The sequence below is a fragment of the Stegostoma tigrinum genome, chromosome 17, assembly GCF_030684315.1.
Source record: "Stegostoma tigrinum isolate sSteTig4 chromosome 17, sSteTig4.hap1, whole genome shotgun sequence".
NCBI lineage: Eukaryota > Metazoa > Chordata > Chondrichthyes > Orectolobiformes > Stegostomatidae > Stegostoma > Stegostoma tigrinum.
This window is the reverse complement of record NC_081370.1, coordinates 42,395,835-42,417,854: the sequence shown is the minus strand read 5'-3', so window position 1 is coordinate 42,417,854 and position 22,020 is coordinate 42,395,835. Positions and strand designations below refer to the sequence as shown.

At 38.8% G+C, this 22,020-nt stretch overlaps 1 protein-coding gene across 3 annotated transcripts in view; it reads left to right on the top strand.

The window, feature by feature from the left end:
- immp1l (inner mitochondrial membrane peptidase subunit 1) overlaps positions 1-22,020 on the top strand; it is a 173,762-nt gene that overhangs the window by 11,836 nt on the left and 139,906 nt on the right. The window contains exon 2 of one of the 3 annotated variants that reach the window (XM_048545054.2): positions 5,972-6,017. The exons of the other annotated variants lie outside the window; for them this stretch is intronic. The gene's annotated coding sequence lies outside the window, so the exon portion shown is untranslated. The remainder of the gene's footprint in view (positions 1-5,971; positions 6,018-22,020) is intronic. 3 annotated transcript variants of the gene reach the window in all.

Below are 22,020 nucleotides of genomic sequence, written 5' to 3'. Positions count from 1 at the left end.
CCGATTTGGATGTAGCTATGCAATTTAACTCTTCCAAAACAATATGTGGACTTTCCAGAGTGTGCATCCTCTTGGATACTGCCTGATGAGTTCTCTTACTCATTTCAGGCCTAGTGGGACTCTCTTGCTGTTTCAAGTTCACATACCTGCAGCAACTACAATGGCTTGGATTTGAGAAAATTTTAACTGTTTGGTTGAGGCTTTACTTTGTTTTGGTTTTTTGCTGTGGGCTGACAGAGTCCCTCTTTTCAGGATATGCAACTGCCTTCACTCAAGTGTGTTCCCCAAACTCAGCTGACCTGGCAACTCATGCCCTGTAAATCATATGCTCCACTTGCCACATTTTCTAATGACAAAGCCAGTTCTAGTGCTGTCCTGAAGTCCAGTTGGGCTTCAGCATAGTAGATGTTTTTGTGTGGTCACACCATTAATCCCATATACTGAACGGTCTCTCAGCATCTCACTTAGAGTTAATCCAAAATTGCATGCCTCTGTCAGTCATCTTAAACTCATTAAAAATCTGAACATGGATTTCCCTTATCCTTAAACTGCTGAGTAAAAGCGAAAGCATCTCCGAATTAGAGGAGGCCTGAGGTTGTAATATTTCTTAGCTGAAGCTGTTAACTTTCGGTTTTAGTATGTGGTGCCTCTGGGAAAATTTGGCTTCTGATAATCAAGAAAAAGCTGCGAGTCCAGAAACTGTCAGGAGAATTATTCATTGCTTTTTGTCTGGTCCAATGCCATTTGTCCAGAAAAATAAACAACACGTTCTTCTTACATTACTGGGCCCAATCTTTGATGGCAGGATCAAATGAGTCAAGCTACCCAAACAACAACATGATGCCAGGAATACTTACCCCAACTCAAAAGATGCCTACTGTGAATGAGTGTATTCAGGAGCATGTTTTTCTCGTTGCCACTGAAATAACTCCACGAAATAACTCCATCACCAAGTCACCCTTTATTTACATGTGCATAATACAAGACACTGAGCCAGGTAGCTCAATGCTGTGTCTGAGAGTGACTAGAATCCCTTACATTTCTGTTTATATCTGTCAGCCAGGGCTCCCTGAATGGGACTGTTTACCTGGTCAATTCCAGATCAATGAGATCCATCTAGCTGAACTCATTCCAATTACTACAGCAGGAAGTTGGCAGGATTCAGATATGTCATCATTCATCCTAAATAAGTGTTCTTCCCATCTTCAAACTGCTACCAGACAGAACAGAAGATTAAATTTGCATATGCATGTGCACAATTATTGATTGCAGGTAAAGAGAGTGTAATGTTATAAATTAAGGTTAAATCCATCTCTGGTTTTCAGTCTCTATCTTCCATATAACAGGCCTGGCCTCTTGAGTGAAGTTGTTGCTTTAAAATTAAACTGAGGGTCTGTTAAAGCAAAGAACACTGAGCAGGCTAGGTAATTTGTGATAATGGGAACTGCAGATGTTGGAGAATCCAAGATAATGAAATGTGAGGCTGGATGAACACAGCAGGCCCAGCAGCATCTCAGGAGCACAAAAGCTGACGTTTCGGGCCTAGACCATTCATCAGAGAGGCTAGGTAATTTCCTGTGTTTGAACATCTAGGAGATCACCTCTTGTGTCTTTTGGGATCTTCCACTTTCAAGAAAGTTACATTAATTCCCTTGGCTGCTTAGCTTGTATGCAGATAGTTTGTTGGCTTTTGGAGGAAATTTGAGTCAAACAGCTTCTAGATGATTTTAAAGTGCATAATAACGATCCAAATCTAAGAATATGGGGTAGGCTATTTAGGACTAAGATGAGAAATCTCAGAGTGGTGAACATATAGAATTCTCTGCCTCAAAGTGGTTAAGGCCAAAACATTGGATATTTTCGAGAAAGAGTTAGATATAGTTCTTAGGGCTAAAGGATGAATGGTATGGGGAGAAAGCAAGAATAGAGTTGAATGATCAGCCATGGTCATATTGAATGACGAAGCCAGCTCTTGAAGAGCTAAATGACCTCTGCTCCTGTTTTCTATGTGTATAAACTGATTCTCTTCAGCACAACAATAAGGTGAGATCTGATGAGAGAATAAACATCTTTCTAAATCCTCAACATGTAATTCATTCTTTATTTTATTGTTGAACATATTGTTTGTGGTTTGTTTTCATCATATGCCTACATGTTACAAAGGTAAGAAGAAATCATTTTCAAAGTAACTGATGTTAAAATACACGTGTGGAGAGTTGAGTGGATGATTAGTATTAGGATCATCGAAAGCACACTTGAATCTTTTGGTGCATTATAAATCTATAATTCATGATTCATGTGAATTATGGAAATAACAGGTGATTTATGTAGGTGGAGGTGTGTTGTTTTGCAAAACTTGTAGTAATGGCATTCTCTAGGAAGTTAGAGCTGTTTTAGCTAAATACATTCCGTCAACCCTAAAGGTCAGATTACAGAGCCAGAGCAGAGTATATTGTTTTGGAGATGGGTTGATCATTAAAAGTATTCTGTAGTTTCAATTAATGTTACTACGTTAGTTGTTGAGAGAGTTTAATTGTGGTTTAAGAATTATGAAAGTGCTGCTGTCAGCAGACTCCTTATAGTTAGGGCATGAAAAGTTCCTGGAAATTATTGATAGATAAGTGAAGATGAGAGAGGGGTAAAAGAAGCCAACAGCAGTATTCACTGGGAGTAGTTAGACATATTGGAGCTAGGAGAAACCACAATATAGTGACAACTTAATGAAGTTGGCTGTTCACTCAGAGCCTGAATTATACTTGCGAGTAAATGTTTGCATGCGGCCTCAGGAATCCAATGGAATGCAGTCTCAGAGGAAGAGGTTGAATTGTCAGATTCTGAGAAGTTTGTTGAATCACTGTGTTCTTCATAATGTGACAGTCTGGGAGGGCTCCATGGAATCTTCCTTGACTGCATCTGCTATTTGAGTGCTCTGCGTGTTATATCATTGCTTGTCTGTTATCCACGTGACAACACTGTGCCTTTAGGAGATGTGCTCCATCCTGTTTATTTTGAAGAAGGTTGTTGGCACCCTGGTGCTGACGTTTCTCTTTCAGGCCGGCATTGGTGAACAGCTTTGAGTTCCCTGTGGGTGTTTTCTTTTCAACAAGACAAAAGAAGCACGTGTACGGGGTCAGGCTCACCGACCCAAAAAGGTTTTTGGTTTGCTTTCAGTTGTTTGGTAGTTTTTGCCAGCTTCAGGTGCTGAAAATTTGGGTTCACTGGTGCTAAAGTGAAGTTTTAGATAGAGAGTCTTTCTTTCAAAAAATCAAAAGGGTAGATTGTTTCTTTTGGCTCTCTTTCCACTGAACTGGAGAGAGACAACATGTGAGACTAATAGTGATATTGCAGAATTGTTTTTGCCTACCATGTGTTTATGGGATGATGCCTATATTGGAACAATTGACGATTGGTGGGTAAATAATGCATTATCTTGTTAAGTGTTTCAATACAGTAAAATTATGTTAATTCTTCTTTTTATATTTTAACTGTTGTAAGCATAACGTTTTTTGTATAAAGCATTGTGGTCGACCAATTGAATCATATCTCGAAAGCAGGTCCATACACTTGCCTTTTTAAAAAATATATAAAAGTTAGATTCTAAGCTACACAATAATATACTTTGGAGATATGGCCTGGTCCATAACACTCATTTTTATCTTGTGTGGTTTCTAAATTTTGGAGTATAAGTTTGATGTATGTTGTAAATTGTTTTACTGTTCTAACTGTGTTCAATACTATGGAGTCTTGTGAATTTAAGTACCAGGAATCTCAAATCTATTCTATCTTAAACTAAAACAAATTAATGGTACCTAAAAAAAAGGTAAAAAATTTGGTGGCCTTATCTGACATCATAACAAACACGATAAAATGCTGTATTACTTGCTGGATTCATTACATCTGCAACAACATTCACACCAGGATGAAGGGCATTATACAGAACGGAGCATCCATGTGATTTGCAAACCAACCAGCATCTTAAATATTCACACTCTCCACTGCCTTAGCATTATGACTGCAATGTGTATCGTTTCAGGATGCAGGTAGTTCTGCTATAATGTGTATCATTGATGCAAATTGGCTACAACATATTGATGAATAATGGATGCTGTTTGGATAGTACAAACTTTCTGCTGCACAATTGTATTGGTTTTCTACCGCGATTTCCCTGTGACATGATTTTTTTTAAGAATGATTTTCAATAGCGCAAATTCACACAAGAACGCAACTGTCATGTTCTCTAAGAACATAGCTTTTTAGTACAGCAACTTGCTGATGTTTCATTGACTGCTGTTCCAAATTCCATGGTTGCCATTACCTTGAAGGACACAGGCATCGGGCGTATGAGAACATCATCGCTTCCAAATTCCCACACCACCACAATGCCCCCAATTCCTCCACCCAATACCATCACCCCAACTAGCAACATTGGTACAATACATTTACTGCTTAGACCTCAGGAGGTCAAATCAAAGTCCCTACATAATCGTTTTACAATCAATTCAAGATGCAATGAATTCCATCTTGGCAGTGACATCTAGAGAAAGAATTGTTTTTGAATGTATATATCCCATCTCTGTTGTGGCATTTTATAAAAGGTAGTTGTATTAAAGATGTAACTTGGGATGATTTATTGCATTAAAGATGCCATGTAGTAAAGCTATTGTAACCGTTGCAAGTGATTTATATCCTTGTCATTATTACCAGTGAAAGCTACAGTTTTTTTTTCCTTTGACGTTGTGTTACAGAGTCATAGAGGTAAAAAGCACTGAATAGACTCTTGGGTGCAACTCGTTCATACTGACCAGATATCCTACATAAATCTAGTCCCATTTGACAGTATTTGGCCCATATCCCTCTAAATCTTTCCTCTTCTTATACCCATCCAGATGTCTTTTAAATGTTGTAATCGCACCAGCCTCCACTACTTCCTCTGGCAGCTCATTCCGTAAACACACAACTCTCCGTGTGAAAATTTTATCTGTCAGGTCCCTTTTATATCTTTTCCCCTCTCATCTTAAGCCTCTGCCCCCTAGTTTTGGATTCCGCCACTCCTGAGAAAGTACCTTATCTGTTGACCCTGTCCATGCCCCTCATGAATTTGTAAACCTCTGTATGGTCACCACTCAGCTTCTGAAACTCCAGGGAAAATAGCCCCAGCTTATTTAGCCTCTCCCTGTAGCTCAAACCGTCCAACCCTGGCAACATCCTTGTAAATCTTTTCTGAACCCTTTCTAGTTTCACAACATCCTTCCTATAGAACTGAGACCAGAATTGCATGCAATACTCCAAAAGTAGTCGAATCAATGTCCTGTACAGCCATGACATGACCTGTCAACTTCAGTTCTCAGTGCAATGACCAATAAAGGCAAGTATACTAAACACCTTCTTCACTATCCTATCTACCTGCGACTCCACTTCCTAGGAACTATGAACCTACACTCCAAGGCCTCATTGTTTAGCAACACTCACTGGACCTTACCATTAAGTGTATAAATTTTGCCCTGATTTTGCCTATTCAAAATGCAGCACCTCACATTTATTTAAATTAAACTCCATTTGCCAGTACTCTACTCATAAGCCCATCTGATCAAGATCCCATTGTAGTCTGCTGTAACTTTCTTCGCGGTCCACTACACCTCCAATTTTCATGTCACCTGAAAACTTACTAACCGTACCACCTATATGTTGAATACATTTGTTTCAGAAATAATTTTGTGTCTACGATAGTGCATTTGCTACAGTAAACTCAGTTGCCTTCACCTCAGAAGGTGTTGCCTATGAAAACTATCCTTTGAAAATCGGATTGGACTGCATAGCCACTCTCATACATCTGCACCAAGCTTTTTTGTATTATTAAGAATCACAACTGAAATACCTGCAGCTTGTCATGAGTAGAGCATCCATTTCAAATATAGATCATATTAAAAACATTAATTAACATACATGTAATTTGTTTCAATCTTATCATCAGCTACCGGACCTTTAAAAAATCAAAAATGCTGGGAAATAGAAAACTGGTAAGTCAGTTGAATATGCCCTTTCTTAAAATGAAATGTTGATGTTGCACATTGTTACTGTTTATCACATGGATACAATTTTGAATTGGATTGTGAAATTAGGGAAAACATTGATGGTCAGCAGTTCTGAAAATTGATGATGAGAGGTTTATCAGACTTCAAATATTCCAAACAAAAGAAAATGCTGGGGATACCAGTGAGTCTGGCAATATCTTTGGAGAGAAAGCTGAGTTAACATGTTGAAATAGCAAGAACTGCAGATGCTGGAGTCAGAGATAACAAAGTATGGAACTGGAGGAACGCAGCAAGCTGGACGGCTCAGAGGAACAGGAAAGCTGACGTTTTGGGTCAGGACCCTTCTCTTTCTGAAAAAGGGTCCCAACCTGAAATGTCAGCTTTCCTGTTCCTGTGATGCTGCCTGGCCTGTTGTGTTTTTCCAACTTCACACTTTAACATTTTCAGTCCAGTGACTGTTCAAAAATTCAGGCATTTATTCACGTATTGAAAATTGTATCATAGATATAACTTATAATTAGTAACAGATATGTGATATTAGCGAGTTTTGAGAAGATTTGAGCTTTGAGAAAGCGGGACATAACACCAGCGCTTCACTGGAGGCTCACTGATGATGTTACCTAGAATGGTGACGAATCGTCTGAAAACTAACCTTCCAGCTCAGCAAGCAAACTTACACCCAGAACCTCAACCTGAGCTACAAATCTTCTCAAAACTCCAGATATGTGATATTGTTCAGATTTTGTAGCAATCAGGAACATACTAAATGAACTTGAAATTTCCCTTGATTAGGTTACTCTGTTACACTTACTGATACAATTAACATCCACAATATAAACGTTTCAACATAACAGGACAATTGGCTGGGTAGTAGAAATAAAGTTTTTTTTTCAGGACAGAACTTGAATATGAGAGCTTCATACTGTATAAATGTTGTTTTACTCCTTACATTGGAATTCTTGCAAATTATCCCAATGAGTACAAACTGAAAAATTTTGATAAAATGCCATTTTTTTTCAGCAACACCTGATTTTTATTTTTCTCTTGTGATTTCTTTTTTGAGCTCTTCTTAAACTATTCTTTTCTTGTAAACTATTACTTGATGCACGTAGACATGGTAACCTGGTACAGTTGGCTTATCAAAACAGTGACTTTAATAAGTATTAAATTCTTGAATGTCTTTAAAAATATTTTGGAATGTATGTTTGGGGTGGGGAGGAGCAGTTGGGCTCAAAGTTTGCATGAGCAGATTGATGGTTTGCTCCTGATCTGTAGTAATTGAGTATTTAAGTCTTAAAACTATGTAAAAGATTGTGAAAAGCATGAGTAGACATAGTTAGGCATGTAATTCACTGTTTGAAATTCATTGATGTTTTGCAATCATTTGGCTAATTTTTCCTGGATTGTCCAAATATTAGTGTCAAACCCAAAAGAAATTGCTTACCAACAACCAAACAACTGCAGATCCTAGAAATCAGAAATGGCTGGAAGAACTCAGCAGTTCTAGCAGCATCTGTGACGAGAAAGCAGAGTTATTATTTTAGGTTTCTTTATACATTCACGGGGATGGGGTCATTGCTGGCTAGGCAGCATTTATTGACCACCCCTAATTGCCCAGAGGGCAGTTAAGAGTCAACCACATTACTGTGGTTAGAGTCGCATGTAGATGCGGACCAGGTAAGGGTGGCAGCTTCCTTTACTAAAGGACATTAGTGATCCAGATGGGTTTTTCCCAACAATCAATTCATGGTATAATTAGACTCTTGATTCCAGATATTTATTGAATTCAAATTCCACCATCTGGCCATGGCGGGATTTGAACCCAAGTCCCCAGAACATTTTCTAGGTCTCTGGATTAACAGCCCAGCAATAATACCACTAGGCTATCACCTCTCCTCTATCCAGTAACCCTTCTTCAAACCATTTCAGCAATTTCCGATTTTGAAATCTCTAACCTCTTGTTTATCCTCTCAGATATAAGTATTAATGTACTGCAATGAATCACATATACAATGGCCTGAAACTATTTAGTTTTGTTTAGTGAATGTTGAATTTCAATAGCACGTGCATTCACTCAATCACTCTTACACATGTTTGCGGTAAATTTCATATTCATAAGTCAGCAGCAAAATGCAACAGGAAAGGCAGGCACCAATTCCTGATGAGGAATCAAAGCTTTTTGTAAAGTACAAGGAGGTAAGAACTACAAGTACACAATTAGCATTGAGCAGACAGATATTAATAAAATAGCTAACAGGATGCAGAATAAGAAACAGTGAAGTCAGTCAAAATATTATTGAAAACTCTTTCAAGTGTAAGTAACATGGAGATGTACTATTAAAAGTAAGATCTGTAATGTAACAAATGCATTAAATAGCTTATAAGTAAATCAGTAAACATGTGTCTATTTTATATTTGAAATGCCCAATAAATATTTCCCTTCAGTTCTCCTCAAGTCCTTGAATAAAGATGCTCAATCAAACAGCAGTCTATTAGAATGCATTAGTGTCACTCTCTGTCTGTCACTGGGGACTGCAATGCCCAAAATACTTCTGTGTCGACGTGCATGTTACCTTGAAGGACCAGAATACGCTGAATACAATTAAGGCTGCCTCTTTCTCCTTAATATAAGAGCAGTGCTGGAGAAGGATATAAAACTTGGTGCTTGGAAGGTTTATGTAAGTGAGAGGGCTTCAAGTTCTGTCTTAGGGCAGAATTATAGGAAGTTCCTCTTTGGCATGGGCCTTTTTTGCTTCCCAGTGTATTAATTAAATGCCTACTCAAGAATCTCAATTGGCCAACCAACATGCAGACAACCTTACTGAAACTCCACCACTGGTGTAATTGTGAAGGGGCAGGAATGGGCAAGTAGGGAGTGAGCTTGTTGCTCATTTGAGTTAATGAACACATACTCCACATTCAATGTCATTCATTAAGTCTCTCTGGTATAATACAAAATAACAAAAAAATCATCTACTAAATGCCAGGCATCTGTATCAGTTGGTGTACACTGTTGTTTTCTCAGCTTTCAAAAATGGTAAGGAATTTTAACTAAAGAATTTTATGTGAAAATATGCTTTTTAACAGCATAACAGAGTTGAGAAACCAATTCACCAATAGAAATGTTAATCCCATGAATAAAATTAAAATTTACCTTATTTGTTTGTTTGAACTCTGTCATTCTAATATCACGAGCCATTGGTCTGGTGGTATTGTTGCTAGACTAGTAATCCAGACAATGGTCTGGGAACTTGGGTTCAAATTCTGTCGTGGTAGATGATGGAATTTCAACAAAAATCTGGATCTAAAAGTCCAATAATGACTATGAAACCATTGCTGATTGTTTTAAAAGTTCCTATGGTTCTTAGATGTCCTTTAAGGAAGCAAACTGCCGTCCATACATGAGCGGGCCCACATATGACTTCAGATCCATAGCAATGTGTTTGCCTCTTAACTGCCCTCCAAAATGCCCTACAAGGTCATTCAGTTGTATCAGTCTAAGGGAATGAAACCAGATGGATAACCTGGCACCCATGAAGGCAGCAGGAAACTGCAAACACACGTCATGTTGACCCTACAAAGACCTCCTTACTGACATCTGAGCTGTTGCCAAATTAAGAGAGCTATCTCACAAACTATTTAAGCAATGATTTCACATCGTCATACTCACATAATCATACCTTTTGTACACAATTTCTCAAACAATGCTATCAACAAAACACTAATGCGGCCTCATTTGGAATATTGCGTGCAGTTCTGGTCACCCCATTACAGGAAGGATGTGGAAGCATTGGAAGAGGTGCAGAGGAGATTTACCAGGATGTTGCCTGGTCTGGAGTGCAGGTCCTATGAAGAAAGGCTGAGGGACTTAGGTCTGTTCTCATTGGAGAGAAGGAAGCTAAGAGGGGATTTAATAGAGACATACAAGATGATCAGAGGATTAGCTAAGGTGGACGGTGAAAGTCTTTTTACGAGGATGAGACTTCGGCTTGTACAAGGGGGCGTAGCTACAAATTGAGCGGTGATAGATTTAAGACAGATGTCAGAGGCAGGCTCTTTACTCAGAGAGTGGTAAGGGTGTGGAACGCCCTGCCTGCCAATGTAGTTAACTCAGCCACATTAGGGGCATTTAAACAGTCCTTGGATAAGCATGTGGATAATGATGGGATAGTGTAGGGGGAGGGGCTTACATTAGTCCACAGGTCGGCGCAACATCGAGGGCCGAAGGGCCTGTTCTGCGCTGTATTGTTCTATGTTCGATTTGGGTGTGTGCTTTCTCACCAGCAAGACACACGAAGCAGAGGTGGTAGCACAGTTGTATACAGTTGGGAGGGAGATTCTCTCGGAGTTGTCAACATTGACTGCAGACCCCATGAAGTTTCATCGCACCAGATCAAACATGGCCACAGAAACCTCCTACTGATCACTATTTACTGTGCCCTCACTTAAGACCATAAGACATGGGAGTGGAAGTAAGGCCATTTGGCCCATCAAGTCCACTCCGCCATTTAAATCATGGCTGATGGGCATTTCAACTCCACTTCCCTGCACTCTCCTCATAGCCCTTGATCCCTTGTGAGATCAAGAATTTATCGATCTCTGCCTTGAAGGCATCTAACGTCCCGGCCTCCACTGTACTCCTTGGCAATGAATTCCACAAGCCCACCACTCTGTGGCTGAAGAAATATCATCTCATTTCCGTTTTAAATTTACCTCCTCTAATTCTAAGGCTGTGCCCACGGGTCCTAGTCTCCCCGCCTAACGGAAACAACTTCCCAGTGTCCACCCCTTCTAAGCCATACATTATCTTGTAAGTTTCTATTAGATCTCCCCTCAACCTTCTAAACTCTAATGAGTACAATCCCAGGATCCTTAGCCGTTCATCATACGTTAAATCTACCATTCCAGGGATCATCCATGTGAATCTCCACTGGACACGTTCCAGGGCTAGTATGTCCTTCCTGAGGTGTGGGGCCCAAAATTGGACACAGTATTCTAAATGGGGCCTAACTAGAGCTTTAGACTTGGCTGGTGAATCATCATTTCTCCAAGTTGAACAGCATTTGGAGGAAGCACTGAAGGTGGCAAAGGCGCAGAATATATTCTGGGTAGGGACTTTAATGTCCATCACAAAGCATGGCTTAGCAGTACCACTACTGATAGACTGAATGAGTATTAAAATATGTAACTGCCAGGTGGGGTTTGTGATAGATAATCAACAAGAGGGAAAAATGTACTTGACTTCATCCTTATCATCTTCCAGCTGCAGATGCATCCACCCATGACTTTATCATGAGTGTAATTGCCGTGTAGTCCTCATGGGAACAAAGTCCCACCTTCACTTTCAGCAAATCATCCATCAAGTTATGCCACCATCACCATGCTAAATGAGGTAGTCTCTGAACAGATCTAGTACCTTAAAATTTGACAGCTATGAGGCAGCATGGGCCATCAGCAGCAGCTGAATGTACTCCAACACAATCTGCAACCTCATTGCCCCACATATCCCCTATTCTACCATTACCGTCAAATCAAAAGAGCAGCCTTGGTTTAATGAAAAATGCAGAAGGGCTTGTTAAGACTGGGACTAGTTTAGTTTGGGATTACGTTTGGCAAGAACTGGTTGAACCAAAGGGTCTCTTTCCGTGCTGTCCAACTGTATGATGCTATGACCAGCACTTGCCATATATAAAAATGAGAAATTAAGCTGGGCAAGCTACAAAAACACCCAACATCTTTTTTTTTCATATTGACATGACCTAGAATATCAGTATATCCCTCCTCAGACTCCTCAGCCACCGCATAATTCTCCTTTTGAATACCGATAAAAGGTATTCGTTAAGGACCTCCCCGACACTTTCTCCGGCTCCACACATAAGTTCCCTCCTTTGTTTGTGAGTGGACCTCTTGTGCCTTAAATATGTATGTAATGCCTTGGGGTTTGACAAAGACATTTCATGGCCCCCTTTAGCCATCCTATTTCCTTGTTCAAATTTTTTCCTGCTATCTTATAATGTTCTTCAGGGGCTCTGTCTATTGAGGCTTGGGATGATGCAGATCTTTTTCAGATTAAATTTGCAAGCTTATGACTTAAAGTTTTTTCTTAATTTCCTTTTCCTGCTGCAAAGCTTTATAAATAAATTTCCATTAACTCTCCACGAGGCCTTTGGCCATCCACTCCAACATCTCCATATGCCACTAATTTGAAATCAGAACTTTATTTAAAAAGAAAGAAATATGTAATCATACATCTTTAACAACATATCAAATATATCCCCCAAGAAATTTTCACCACCACTTGCTGCTTAACATCATTATACTCTGAAACTGCCGCATCTGTGTCCTGAGGGTTACTGTTGATCACAACCTTAACTGGAACAGCCACACTGTGATAAGGAGCATGTCAGAGGCTAGGTAGCTGCAGTGAGTAATTCACCTCTGGACTTTTCTAAGCATCTTCAACATCAATGAAGCTCAAACCAAAACTGATGAAGTGATTTCCAACAGCCCAGATGAGTGCAGCTCCACAAGCTCTCAAGACTCTTAACACTACCCAGGAGAACAGCCCACCTAACTGTTGGTCCCCCAGCTATCATCTTAAAAAGTCACTTCTGGTGGGACTGATGTACCATCTATAGTGTGCCATCTATAATATGCACTGCAGTAACTAGCTAAATATCTTTTGACAGCACCTTCCAAAACCATGACCTCTAAAATCCAGGAGTACAAATGCAGCAGGCACATGACAACACCACTTTGCAAGTTCCCCTCCAAGTCGCACACTATCCTGGCCTGGAAATATATTGCCATTTCTTTACAGTTGTTGAGTAAAATCTCTGAAATGTTCTGTGTAACAGCATTGTGGGCATTCATAAAGTAAATGTAGTGAATTGGTTCAAAAAAGTGGTTCATGAGGGAATGGGCAAAAGATGTTACTTGTCAATGGTGCAAACATCTCACAAAATGATAGGTTCTTGTGACAGCAGCCAGTGAAGAGCTGAGTATTCACCATTAGAGCAACCTCCCTCCCTGAATCTGAGCTTTCAAAACAATATTGATTTTTTGATCTGGCGGCTCTTTGTGAGAGCTAGTTTTTTAGCCAACTGGGATCTGTTAACTTTTTACAAGTCCTGCACTTCAGTATGCGATTCATTGTACGAGAGTGGCTAAATGTATTTTTAGAGGTATGATATAGTGCTTGATGAAAGCTTTTTAAAAATATCTTTCTTTCATCTTTCTGTTTAGGTGTTTACAATTTTTGCTCAATTTCTCTCTTCTTTCTTTGCTTTTAAACATGATTTTTTTGTAATGTTGCCCGTTTCATTATATTTTTAGCATTCCTTTATTTCTGGAATCATTGACAGGATCATACAATTTATTTTGTACAGAATACAAAGACTTTCACAATAGATTCCGCCAGTAATTTTGCTGCTGACAGTTAGTGGCAAGACTTGGAATGCTAACAATATTTTATACCAGTTTGTGCCATAATATAATGTCACTAAAATCTACACTGAATGCTGTTCCATAGCTAGTGACAGATAGAGACAAAGCAACCTGTAAGCATTTCAGAAACCTTTATTCTTTCTGCCTGATTATTCAGAAAACTTTAGAGCATTCTTCTTAGTTACATGGGCTGAAAAAAGCATTACAAAATATTTGTTTATAACTAGCCTAAGTTAATGTATGCAATTATAATGTTGCTATCACAGAGACATTATTGAAAGATGGACAGGATTAGCTGCTTAACATTCCAACATGTCAATGTTTTAGATGAACTTTACCCAATCCCAATCCACATTCTTCAATTCTTGCTTAATTCAGTTATGGTTGGCCTACCCCTGGTTTAACATCTTTATGCGACGACTGCAGTTATCTTTATCCACAAGTAATTGAAAACTAATGGAATTATGATCACCATTCCCAAAATGGTCCTCCACTGAAACTTTGATCACCTGGCTGGGCTCATTTACCAATGGTGAGTTTTGAGAAGATTTATAGCTCAGGTTGAGGTTCTGGATGTAAGTTTGCTCGCTGAGCTGGAAGGTTCGTTTTCAGACGTTTCGTCACCATTCTAGGTAACGTCATCAGTGAGCCTCCGCTGAAGCGCTGGTGCTATGTCCCGCTTTCTATTTATAGGTTTAGGTTTCCTTGGGTTGGTGATGTCATTATGTCATGAAATGACATCACCAACATAGGAAATGATATCACCAACCCAAGGAAACCTAAACCTATAAATAGAAAGCGGGACATAACACCAGCGCTTCAGCGGAGGCTCACTGATGACGTTACCTAGAATGGTGACGAAACGTCTGAAAACGAACCTTCCAGCTCAGCGAGCAAACTTACATCCATTCATTTACCAATATCAGGTCCAGAATGGGCCTGTCCCTTATTGGACTATCCACATACTGTTTCAAAAAACTCCACTGGCCACACCAAACAAATTGCTCCCCATCCAAACCCTGGCACTCAGGGAGCCCCAATCAATATTGGGAAATTAAAATCACCCACCAAACAGCCCTGATATTTTCATGTCTTTCCAGAACCTGAATACATATTTCTTACTCTATCTCCCACTCGTAGCAGGTAGGTCTGTAGTACAATCCCAACATTATGATTGCACTCTCCCTATTCCAGAGCTCTACCTGTAATGTCTCATGACAAGATCCCTCCAGGATGTCTTACCTCAACGCAGTTGTGATAATGTCCCCTGAACAGTAATGTAATTCCCTTGTGTCTTTCGATTCCTCCTCTGTGTTTTCTAAAACATTGTTATTCTGGAATGTTCAGCTGTCAATTCTGTCCCTCTTTCAACCATGTCTCTATGATAACAACAATGTCATAATAGCATGCATCAATCCAGGTTCTAAGTTCATCATCTCGTCTGTTATACTTTTCCATTGAAGCAAATACAGTCTAAGCCTCTATTTCCATTGAGCTCAACAACCTTTTCCTGATAGCTCTTCCTCTTAGCTATATTTGCCTTGGTCTCAAACTCTTCCCCAGTCTTTATACTTACTGACTTTGCTGTCCACCCCCTGCCACACTAGTTTGCACTCTCTGAGTGGCACTGATAATTCTTCCTGCCAGGATATCGGTGCTTCTCCAGTTTAGGTACATTCCGGCCTTCTTGTACAGGTTTCACCTTCTGTGAAAGACATCCCAATGATCCACATATCTGAAACATTTCCCCCTGCACCAGCTTTTTAGACACGTGTTCAATTGTACAATGTCTCTGATCATAGCCTCACAAGCACGGAGCATGGGCCATGTATTACTATTATTCTAGCTATTACTGTACTGCATTTAGAACACTGTCAAGTACAGGTTTAGGGGAGCAAAAATCAAAATATTTTAAAATTTTGAAGTGCACAAAACTGGAAAAGAAGTGTATCATTTTCTTGTTCAAAATTTGAAGAAAGTTTGGCATACTTGAAGTCTCCTTGCAGATAGCAATAGAGAAAGATTAGGAAAGTGGAGGAATGTCTGTGACAACAACCTGCCATTTTACAACACTGCTGCTGCTGCAACAACCTGATCTTCCTGACATCCATCTGATCAACAGTACTAATAGCTTTCAGTCAATGTAAAAATCAATAGCGCAACTTTGATCCAATGGGCTGACCAATATGAAAAATAAATATCCTTACATTTAGTCATTCACTTCATATTACTTGGAGTTTCACCGTTGATAACATTTTCAAGAAATATGCCTGAAGAACAGGCTGAAGTACAGGAATTTGAGTCCAGCTCTCACTTGGGAAGAAAGAAATTCTAGTAGATAAATAGATTATGGGTATTAAAGGGTCAACACAAATTTAAAAGTTTTTTAACCAAAGTGAGTAATTGATTCAGATTAATTTATTTTAGGACTACTGCATCAGTAGAATTCTGTAAATGCTAGTTTGATTGCACAAGTATACGGAGATTATGCTGAAATAAATGAAGCTAGAATAATCAAGGTGTGGGGCGAGGACAATAACGAAAGAAAAACATTTGCATCTCAGATTTTATTTCTCTTAAATATATATTTATTCTTTAAAAGAAGTTTACACAGTTGTAGTTTGCTACAGACTATATGCTATAATCTAGGTTTCACAGTACTTGCAGTTACATTCACTGAGGATTATTTATAATTATAGTTACATTAGGATGAGGGGTGTTAATCTTGTCACTTGTCACTGGTAAATTAAAGAACTGCAGGCTAAGGGATAATGATAATTAGAATTTATTAGACAGTCTACTGTCAATTCAAAGTCACTTAATTTGAATTACTGGATAATTCAAATTCAAATTGTGCTAAAATAAAGTGCTGTTTTATTCCAGTTGCTTAATTCAGATTACCAGATAATTCCATTACTTAATACAAAAAGTAACATTGAATGAACAGTAAGGTGAGAATAACTAGGTTAGATTTCATTTTCATTTTCACATGGGCAGTGTGAAAATACCTTTTAAATTCAGATAATGGAGTTGTAAGAAAATGAAAAATCAGCACAATGTAGTTCATCCTGTGATGAAAAACCATGTAATTGCTTATAGAATAGTCATTTTATGATCAAATTAAGTTACAGAGAGATGGTGATCAGCAGTTTGTAATATAATTATGAACCCTTTACTGTTAAATGGATTATTGTTAAAGATAAATATTTGAATTGAACCAACTTACTGTCATTTGCTTTCATTTAACAGTGTGGGTTGAATTATGGAAGCATTACTCGAATTTTCTTCAAATACGTTCGATTTTACTACAGAGAATGTTGAGTTGAAGCAGTAACAATATTTTATACTAGCATGTATCACAATATAATAGCACTAAAGTATAACATTTCAGAATATCACAATTAAAGAAGCTTATATTCCAGTTACTTTCAGTGCTCAAGTCTAAAGGAGTAACATGTTTTGTTCAGAGTAACCTTGACATTTTACTGCACAATTTTTTTTTAACTGCATTGGTTGTTTATTGGTTGGAAATAATATTGATATACAAAAACACATATTCAACCTAAGAGATAGCAAGAACTGCAAATTCTGGAGTCAGAGATAAACTGTGGAGCTGGAGGAACACAGCAGGCCACGCAATATCGGAGGAACAGGAAAGCTGACATCTTGGGTCAGGATACTTCTTCAGAAATTCTGAAAAATTTTAAATCTGTCAAACTAATAGACAACATAACAAAAGAAAAGAATATACAGTGCAAACTAGCTGCAAAATTTTAAATTATTGTCTTAGTTACTGGCAGTAAGGAATTTGGCATGTACCTTAGAGAGAGCTTTGTAGTGGAGTTCCTAGGGCAACCTGTGTTTTTGTGATATGCAAGAATGATATAAACTTCAATAAGCAGGAGACAATCACAAGTTTGTAAATTTGAGTATTGTAAATTGTGAGAAGTGCAGTGTAAAATTTCAAAAGGATATTGACACAATGGAGTGAATGGATTGCTTGCAGATGAATTTCAATGCAGAGAAGAAGTGGTGACATATTTAGATGCAAAAGAGCATGGAGATACAATATAAAGTTAAGGGTCTGATTCAAAAGGGCATGCAGGTGCAGAGGAAGCCAGATCAAAAGTACCAGGACAGGTAGAGAAATCAGTTAATTAAGCATGCAGTGTTTTAGGCCTCGCCAAGAAGGGCACAGTGAACAAGAGTAGGGAGGTTATGTTGAATTTATGTTGGACATTAGTTCAACCATAGCTGGAGTATTGTATAATAGTTTAGTAGTGAGGATAGTTTGGAGAAGTTGGCGTTGTTCTCCTTGAGGAGAAGGCTGAGATGTGACCTAATGGAATTTTCAAAATCATGATGGGTCTGGAGAGAGAAGATATGGAGAAACAGTTCTTGCTCATAAGCAAATCAAGAACCAGAGAGCACAGATTTAAAGTGTTTTGCCAAAGAAGCAGTAAATGATTTAATGGAGTAGATAGGGGCTGGAGTGCATTGCCTGGAAATGTGATGTAATCAGTTTCATTGAAGACATTTGAGAGGAAATTGGACAATTTTTATAATAGAAAAAACGTTCAGTGTGACAAGGAAGCAACAGGAAGCTGTCACTAAATCAACATGCTCAGAGAATTGGTGCAGAAATGATGGGCCAAATAACCAGCTTCTGCACCAGAACGATTCAGTTGTTTCAGATAGAGATTAAGTCTTCTGCTTACATATAGTAGAAATCTAAATTTCTCTTTGGTTTGTATACTTTTGGAACAGTTTGCAAAATGTGCTTAAAGGTAGTAAAACCATTGATTTGGTTGCATTTTTCCAGTCTCTACTTCTCCCGCACTTAGACGAGTTCAAATACTTTGAAGTGCATTTTTAAAGCCATCAGCATTGTCAATATTGATGCTCATTGCCCTTAATTTTAGCCCATTATGGGCAGCAGCTTCTGAAATGTTTAAGAAAATAGTGGAAAACTGGAAAATTTTCTTTCACAGGGACAACTGAATCTCTAATTCAATAAATGCGGTTTTCCTCTTAGCAAATACATAAAATAAAAAATAAAAATTTGAGAAAATGCAAGCAGCAATTTTTAAACAGGATCTTATTGTGAGCTGTATATCAAATTAACAATTGTTCAGGTTTTCTTAATCCACACGGGGAATAAAAGGTCAGCAGTTGTTACCAGAGACTTATAAGAAATAAAATTAAGCAATGAAAACAAAGTGACAAAATAAAATACTTCTGGTCCCAATATGGAATAATTCACAGACCAGTACATTTTGCTGATCTTGCCACAGTTTAATCAAAATAATAAAAGTGACTTCAATATTGACTGAATTTTAGTCAAAAAGCAAAACAACTGGCATTCAAAGGAAAAAGTTGAAATGATGATTATGCAGAACTATTTATTTTGTGTATTTATTTTGTAAAGGATTATAAAATGTATAAATTATGATTAAAATATGCATAAAACTCTTGCAGATGTCAGGGTCAGAATTACATTGCTGTCTTCAAGTGACAAAGATCAGGAGGTTCACTTCTCAGTTTTTTAATTCACTGAGATTAGAATTTACTTCAGTTCTGCAGAACATACCTGACTCAAAATGTTAATTCTCTTTCCTTCTCCACAGTTACTGCCAGTTCTCCATCATTCTGTGTTTGTTTGAAATTTCCAGCATCTACAATATTTTTGATTTTAAATTGGATCCAAAATCGGCTTGTGGTAGGAGCAGAAGGTGAAGGCCATAAATTGTCTCCATGAGTGGAAGTCTATGTCTAGTTGGGTACTGCGGAATTTGTTCTGGGTTCCTTGCTGCTTGTAGTATACATTTATGATCTAATCATGAGCATTGGAGGTATGGTCAGTGACCTTACAGATGATACAGAAATTGGTGGTGTTGTGATTAGAACACGAGAACTAGGAACAGAAATAGGCATTTCAGCCCCTTGGGCCTGATTGCCCATTTAATACAAACACGTCTGATCATATCTCAACATCTCCTTCAATTTTCTGCCTGTGCCCCAGAACTCTTTAACAAATTACTAATTAAAAAATATGTTTGTCTATCTTCTCCTTAAAATATATACACTGTTAAAGCATGCACCTCACCCTAAGGTAGTGACTTCCACAAATTTGCTACCCTTTGAGAGAAGTAATTCCTCCTAAATACCATTCTTTATCTGCCATCTGATGGCCTGTAATCTATGACCTCTCATTCTAGAATGCGCCTCAAATAGTGAAGAAGAGATAAATGTGCAGGCCAGCAGGGGCCTACGAAGTTTAATCCCGAAAAGTGTGAGGTAGTCCACTTTGGAGAGGATGAACAAAATAAATGGTAATGATTCTAACCGAGGAAGTACATAGGATCAGGAAACAACAGGGCAGGTAGCCAAGTAAGTTAAAAATGCATATGGGATAATCGCATTTACTTAGTCAAAGCATTAAATACAAGAGCAGGGAAATTATGATGGATAGAAACAAAAAAACTGCATATACCAAGATAGACAAACAGGAGGCTGGAAGAACACAGCATGCCAGGCAGCATCTGGAGGAAAGGAGAAGCCAACGTTTCAGGTATTACCTCTCTTCAGGTTATGTTGGAGCTATGTAAAAAATGTGGAGTATTGTGTATAGTTCTTGCCACTTATACTATTGAAAGGATACGATTCCACTAGACCATAGAGTGAACTTCCTTGCTGTTATTTTTTGCCTTGGATCTAATGACAAGGAATTTGGATCCTGTGCATGTTATTGTACACATTATGAGTAACAGCTGCTATTCATCCACTATTCTGAGCCCCATTTTTCATTCTCTAAGAGGATCCAAGTAACGACTCCCTGTACCATGTTTGCTTTTTTCATTGGGATGGTCTATTTGAGCTTGGAGTCAGGGCCATGTGCTGCAGGTTAGAATGCACAACTTATATCCCATAAATGAACTGTTTGGTTTAGCATTTCAAGAAAGTTGCCATTTTCCCAATAGAGGAAATCACGCATTCTGATAAGTGGGTAACCACAGTATTCATTGTCCGTCTTATTTCACCATTGTCTGTATCAGGGCACATAAACCTTCTGGGAGCTTCGCCAGTTCTACTCATATGTTGTGTAGTATGCCCAGTGTTTACTGCCTAACAGATGACTCCAGAAGCTCATAGTCAGCCTAAGGGTCCAGCATTTGATTCACTGCAATATCTGTAATTTTCCTTCAAGTGGCAAAGACCTGAAGTAGCTCAGCCCCTCTGTTTCTCGCACCCTGTTTTTTGCACTGATTTTCAGACCCTCTATTTCTTGCACTGTGTTTCAGCCCCTCTGTTTCTCGAACTCTGTATCAGCACCTCCATTTCTAACATACACCGTTATGGCTTTCCCCTTTGGCCACATGTGCAAACCCACTGAATTGTTCTTAGTTGCTACACAAGGATACGATGGTGATCTCCCTAAGGCTTGCTCCTTCTCTTTGGAGATTAATGGCTGTTGATTGATGCTGTTAAACTGCAGTTGTCAAGATTTGACCTGTGGGGACATAAACAAAGAGTTATCAATGAGGGTTCTGAAGCAGTCATACTGATCTCAAAGTTAACAGTTTCTGTCTCCACAGATGCTAGCAGATGTGCTGAGTTTCTCCAGAATCTTGTTTTTATTAAGAAGTTTAAGAATTTTATTACGTTGGCATCATAAAATTATGTGTCCTTAAAGTACCCTGTTGGCATGGAAAATGCTAGCCAGTTTCTTTCATGTCCTTCCCAATGGACACTTTTGCTTTTGTCAATTCAGCAAGCTGCCAAAGTCAATCCCATCAACTGGATGTATATCACATCCCCCGCATAAAAGTCAGCATTAAAGGGAAATAGAGTAGTTTATTCACCTTCTTATGTCATTGCAACTACTATCCCATTCCTGCTAACTTTCTCTGGCATCTCCATCGCGACCTTTTTTCTGGAAGAAGGTGTCATTTTGCCAGTCTCCAGCATAAGAACTGCTCTCTAAAAGCCTGGAGGAGAACTTGAAAAGAGTCATTGTCAAAGCAACAGCCATTGGGTTTTAAGATCCTCCACTTTGACTGGCAACAGCATGAGGGGAATGGGACAAGCTTATTATTAGAGATGTTATTTCCTCCTTGGGAAAGGAGGCAGAATGAGCCTCAGCTGGCAGTGTAGCACAAGAATGGAACAAACCTCTAACCTTCAGTATGCCACACTGTTTCGGCGTCAGCTCTAAATGCTGCCTTTTCCCACAAGCGTATGTGAGCAAATGTCAATGACCCGAAGGCTGTCAACAACCTGAAATATGTGGTCATTTAATTTGGTGGCTGAAGCTGACTTCTAGTTTATGGTTTGACTGTCTCACAGACGACCTACCAAAAGTCCGATATTTGTTGAGGAACCTACACAACAGAAGTTGGCTGCCATTTCTGACCATCAGCCAATAATCAGGAGTGAGCAAACACTTCATCATAGATACATAGAATGCCTACATTGTAGAAACAGGCCCTTCAGTCCAACAAGTCCAATCCGACTCTCAGAGCATCCCACCCCAACCCATCCC